Here is a 6,202-nt window from a genome sequence, read left to right on the forward strand (position 1 = left end):
CCTTTTATAGATATTTTATTCATGCAACTCTTGTGTTTATCCATATTTTCCTGGATTCTAGATATTATTTGTGCATGTCTTTTGAATCAATGGGTTTTATTAATATTACCAGTTCTGCTATGACCCTGCCCAATGCACAGAGGTGGTCTTTTCCCAGGGCCAGTCTTCTGAATGAACCAGGGCGGGTACTGCCTATGTGCCCTACACAGACAATGGCCAGAACATCCCTCCACCGAGGAAGACCTTTCCTTGAGCCTTTGCAGTTTGCTGTGGGTGAGACACAATGACGGTGGTGGGTAACTTCAGGCTGAAATGATCTACAGACCTGGTGTGGGTCAGTAATGCCTAAGGAACAAAAGGAGATGAAACCAGCGAGCTGGGCTGGGGCCGTGTTGGGAACGGCTTTACAAGTCACACCGCGGAGCTTGCATTTCACCTTGCAGGTGTTTCAGAAGCCTTGGAGATGTTCGAGAAGCTCGGCTTTGCAGAGACGTGACTCTTTTTGCAATGTGAAGAATAAGAGCACAGAGAAGGTCTCCGGAAGGAATGGCGAGGCACTCAGTCAAGTCAGGGAGAGCGGAAACTGGGTAGATGTAATCCACCCAGGACATTCATGAATCAACAGCAGTAGATAAGGGTGAGGAAGCTGTGGAGAAAGACTTGGCACTTCCTAAGTGACCAGGCAGGTAGGTGGTGGTGTCATAAAAGGAGATGGAGAAGAAGACAGAGAATATTGGAAAGGGGCTCTTGGATTTAGGAGCGCCTGGTGGTGCCAATATAAGAAAAAACAATCTTAAGCTCCTTGCAATGATCATTTAATGTATACATTCAAAAATATTTAAACAGTTTTGTTGAGATATAAGTGACATAATTGTTTTGTGCAGCTCCGCAAATGTTGCTGTACCGCTGCTCCCGTGACTCTGTGTCCACAAGCCACACAGGAACACCGCTGCCCTCCCCAGCCCTGCTCCCCTTCCCCTGGCCCACCCCAGCTGCCAAGGTGACCTCCCTCTGCTCTCTGTCATTGCAAGCTTGTGTCTAGCTTCCAGAGCTTCAGGCAGGTGCGAGCACAGGCTGTACACTCTCCTTTTGCACAGATTTCTCCATTTGTGAGCCTCAAAAGACATTCCTTTCTTTTCCAGTTCACTGTAATCCTCCTTTCCATCAGTCGTCCAGTCGCATCAGTTGGTTTTTGAATGCTGAATTAGCTTTGCCTTCCTGGTCTGAGATGCACTTGCTCACGACTCACTGGCCTGCTGTACACTGTGGGCTTTCTCTGCCAAAGCTCAGGGACCAGGCCTTGCTCTGTGTATGAGGGATGCTGAGCAGGAGTCTTCTTATTTCAACAGTGTCTTTATCTAATTCCGGAACCTGGGAAGTGGATATTACATCTTCCTTAAATGTTTGCAAAAGTTTGAAGCCATCCAGTGGGATTTCCACTGTGAGAAGGTTTCCTAAACAGCAGGTGTGATTTCTTGAACAGATCTAGAGCTGTTCAGATGGCCTGTTCTTTTGAAGCGATGTTTAATGGACTCATCCATACAGCTGTCCATCATGTGCCCTGGCTCTCCTTTCTAATGACCACAGATCGTCCACATGATTGTTTCATTCCTGACTTTGGCAATCTGCATTTTCTCCATCCTTTTTTTTCTATTCAGTCTAACTAGAGATTTATCAATCTCACACCTCTTCCCAAAGAATGAGCTCTTGATTTCATGGATTGTCTTGTTGATTTCCAGTCTGTATTTCCTTTTCTACTTTTATCCCAGTTGCTAAAGTAATTGAATTAAAGTCTAGTTAACATAGATGGTTATCACCAACGTTTTCTAAGCACCTTTTCCACAGTAGCCCCCAAACTTTGATAGATTATGAAAACACAATAGTTTAATTCACTTTTGCCAGTACACCTTTTGATTTCTTCTTATACCACTTGTTATTTAGGAGTGTGTTGTTTGCTTTAAAATACTAATGAATTGCCCCAAAATTTATTCCTTATTAATTTCTAATTTCATTCTTTGTGGTCATGGATCTCATTTCCATGGCTTGAATCCTTCAATACAGATTAAGGATTATTGAATCCTTCAATACAGATCAATAAGATCTATCTTGGTCAACATTCTGTGTGACTTGAAGGTAACGTCTATGCTGCGTATTTTCAGTGCTAGCATGGTCAACGTCTTCCATACCTCCCTGCTTTAGTGACTACGTCTATTAGCTTTCTGCTCCTGATCGGAGACCTGTAAGGAGAAAAGATTCAACATGACTCGGGGTTTCAGAGGTTTCTGTCCATACTCCCTTGGCCCCTGGCTTTGGCCTGTGGCACAGGAGAGCATCACATGGGAAGAATGGGGAGAAGGAGCTGCCGAGCACACAGCAGTTAGGAAGCAAGGAGAGAAGAGGGCTGGGATCCCAGAGTCCCTTCACAGTCCCCAGTGACCTGACCTCCTCCACCAGACTCATGGCCCAAGGCCTCCTCCTTGCCTCTAACATGTGCCTTCTGGGGGCCATTGCAGGTCCAGGCCATAGCACTCTGTCTCCTTTGTCTTATTTAAAGATGAATGTTTAAAACCTCTTGTTGTGGATAAGGCTTTTAATTCTTGAATTGTTCTAGTTTGTGTTTCATATATATTGAAATTATGTTTTTTAATATTTTTTCAGTTGTTTATTCATTTATTTGTATGTGATGCTAAGAATTAACCCAGTGCCTCCCACAGGCTAGGTCAGCCTTCTACCACTGAACCACAACCCCAGCCCTGAAATTATGCTATTTGGTGCAGAAAGGCTTGGAAAGTCCTCTTGACCCCCTTTATCAATAAGGCATGGCTCACTTCCCCTCGTCACATTCTTTGATCTGAAATCTATTCCATCGAATATTAATATGGCCACTGCACCTTTCTTTTGATTTCATAATTTCCACCATTGAATATTTTTCATCTTTTTACTTTTAGTCGATTTTTATTTTTATATTTAATGTGGCTTTATAATAAGTAGATTGTAGTTGGGGCTTGCTTATCTCTGCCTTGTAGTGAGGTCATTAGGACATTTACAGTTAATGAGATGGTTTCTATTGTTAAATTTAAACACATTGTTTTACTTTTTAAAATATTTTTCCCATTTGTTCTTTGTCTCATTTCTTCTCTCTGTTTGCCTCCTTTTGGATTAGGCATATTTCGTAGCTTCATTGATTCTCCGTGGTTGGGTTAGTGCAGTAGTTACCACAAGGTGTATAGCACATATTTGTACCACCACAGTCTGTTTCTTTATTTGTGTTTTGTACCAGGGATTGAACCTGGTGGTGCTTAACCACTGAGCCACATCCCCAGTGCTTTTTATTTTTGTATTTAGAGACAGGGCCTGGCTAAGTTTCTCAGGGCCTCACTTACTTGCTGAGTCTGGCTTTGAACTTGTGATCCTCCTGCCTCAGGTTCCTGAACTGCTCATATTACAGGTGTGTGCCACTGGGCCGGGCTATTAGCCTCGTTTTCACTGATAAGTGTACTACTCAGAGCACAGGGCATTTCTATCAGCACATTGCCACTCCCCAACCACGTTGCCGCTCTTGTCCTCTGTTTTACTTCTGCTATTACATAATAAATCCCTACATACATTGAGACAGGGGAGTGGGGGAGATTGGAGGCAGGGGAGGTGGGGGACACTGGAGGCAGGGGAGTCAGGGAGGCTGGAGGCAGGGGAGTGGGGGAGATTGGAGGAAGGGGAGGTGGGGGACACTGGAGGCAGGGGAGTAGGGGAGGCTGGAGGCAGGGGAGTGGGGGAGGCTGGAGGCAGGGGAGTGTGGGAGACTGGAGGCAGGGGAGTGGGGGAGGCTGGAGGCAGAGGAGGTGGAGAAGGCTGGAGGCAGGGGAGGTGGGGGACACTGGAGGCAGGGGAGTGGGGGAGACTGGAGGCAGGGGAGGTGGGGGACACTGGAGGCAGGGGAGGTGGGGAAGGCTGGCCCTGGGTGCTAGGCACAGTTAGAGGAGGGAGAAGCTCTGGGACAGGAGTGCACAGCAAACTGGAGCAGACAGCAATGACGGACTGTTTCAAAAAGCCAGAAGAAAAGAGTTTGGATGTTTTCCCATGAAGAAATAATAAATGAGGAGCAAACATTACGTAATATATGAATGTATTAGAATATCACGTGGTATCTCATAAATAGGTCTAATTTTTACATTTTTATATATCAGTTAAGATAAATCTAAATTCAAGTTTTTTAAAGAATATGAATGCCAAAATTATTATGAAGCTAGAAGTTTCTAAGGATCTAGATTTTAATTGCCTATGATAAATATCCATTTTTATCAGAATATTTGGACATTGACTTCCAGGTAGGATACACAGAGAAGGAAACACCGTATAATTCTTTAGGGATAACAGGGGAGAATCCATGGGAGACTTGGAAAGCCCTGGCTGACGAGGGAGCCCGTGGCTGTCTGAGCCCAGAGCATCGGAAGGTTCTTCCAGAGGAGCCATGACAGAGAGCTTCCTTCAGACGCTGGCTCCTCCCGGACAGTCCGTGGAGCGTGATTAACCCCATCCCTGGCTCTGACAGCTGTACAGGAGCAAGGCCTCCTTGGGCCACTTTCCAGCTCTGGCACCTCAGCTGCAGGGGGATCCCCGTGGTGGCAGCTGGGTCAGAAGGAGCTGCCCACTCAGGTTCCGGTCTGTACAGGTGAGTCCCACACCCTGATGGGCCCAGCAGAGAAGGGAACACAGTGTGCATGGGGAGGGGCTTGGGTCCCATCAACAGGGTCCATATCAGCCCTGTGGCGAGGGGTGGGGGTGGTCAGAGGGGAAGGCAGTGTCCTCTCCTTCCAGAAGTGCCTCCACGTGGGGACCATTATGTAGCTGTTTTAAGTAGACATTCTTTATATATATATATTTTTTCCAGTTGTTGGTGGAACTGTATTTTCATCTGTTTATGTGGTGCTGACAATCAAATCCAGTGCCCCGCCCTGTGCTAGGCAAGCGCTCCACCACTGAGCTACATCCCCAGCCCCAGGAAACCTTCTGTTTACCTTTAAGGAGCGAACAGTGTAAATGTCCTGAGTTTGTCCACATTTGTCTCTTTGAGCCCCACTTTCCTCCACGGCAGCCTCCCTGAAGCCTGGGCTTTGGGAGGATATGTTCCTTATATGTTCTGAAAGCAGAAGGAGAGACATGAGCTGGAGCCATTAGAAGAGCCATCACCTAAGGGCCGATGAGCCCCTGCGGTCATCCCGACTGATGCCCAGAGCCAGGTGGGAGGGGAGTGTGACCAGGGGAGCAGGAATCTGGCCTCTCAGTGGGCTGACCCGCGTCAGCTTAGCAGAGGAGGAGAGAGGCTTCAAGGCCACCCTTTGTCTCCCACCCAGAGGGCACTGTTCTGGGGACATGGGGACAATATCTGGACTCCCATGCTCCGAGAGGAAACCTGGATACACAATCTGTCTTCGGCATCTCCTCTCTGCATTTTCTTTTGAGGAGTTTGATATGTGTGAACACATGCTGTACTTATTGTTTTTGATATGTCAAAACAAAAGATGTTTCCTTTCATCTAAGTTGCTTGTATTTACTGCAAAATCATTCAAATTTAGTGTAGAAAAGAAAAATATTGGAGTGAATACAATCAGGTCGCATTGTCTGCGCGGTTCTGTGTGATGGTTCCTCATGCCGCCTCCTTTTTGGCATCACACATCTCAGCCAAAAAACAACCCTTAGTTTTTCTTGGTGACTTTCTGCAGCTCGCCCTGCTTCCTGGGGTGTGAAGTTTTGAGGTGAAGTGACGGACCGACCTCTGGTTGTCGAGGGCCTGAGCTCCCTTCCCCATGGGAGTTGTTCTGGGAGAGTCTGAGACTGAGTGGCCACATTGAGAGGACTGGGCTTTGTGTCAAGGTCAAGGGAAGTCCTGAGGACAAAGCCCCCACCCAGTGTTGGGCTGGTGGTCCTGGCACTCATCCTGGCCGAGCATCCTTTCTGGGAGCTGTGGGGCAGGGCTGATTTCAGCAGGAAGAGGAGGACAGCACCTCACACCGACTTCATCAGGTGTGTCACGAGCACCACACTGTCCAAACAAACCTCAGTATGCTGTTGTGGGTGGGTCGGTGGAAAGATCCACCCTGATGCAAGGGCCAGATAACCAGCAGGTATTCTGCAAATCAAATAAATTGATGTGCAAAAGAAAGAAAGGAAAGAAGGAAGTAAGAGAGAGAAAGAATGTGGTGTT

General features: G+C 46.9%; 1 long non-coding RNA gene across 1 annotated transcript; it reads left to right on the forward strand.

Moving 5' to 3' along the window:
- The first annotated feature begins 228 nt into the window (after positions 1 to 228).
- On the forward strand, positions 229 to 5,063 carry LOC144374491 (uncharacterized). The gene is made up of 3 exons (XR_013433869.1): positions 229 to 686; positions 4,366 to 4,669; positions 4,889 to 5,063. It is a non-coding gene; the product is annotated as an uncharacterized LOC144374491 (long non-coding RNA).
- Positions 5,064 to 6,202: the final 1,139 nt, after the last annotated feature.

This window comes from Ictidomys tridecemlineatus, unplaced genomic scaffold (genome assembly GCF_052094955.1).
Source record: "Ictidomys tridecemlineatus isolate mIctTri1 unplaced genomic scaffold, mIctTri1.hap1 Scaffold_722, whole genome shotgun sequence".
Lineage (NCBI taxonomy): Eukaryota > Metazoa > Chordata > Mammalia > Rodentia > Sciuridae > Ictidomys > Ictidomys tridecemlineatus.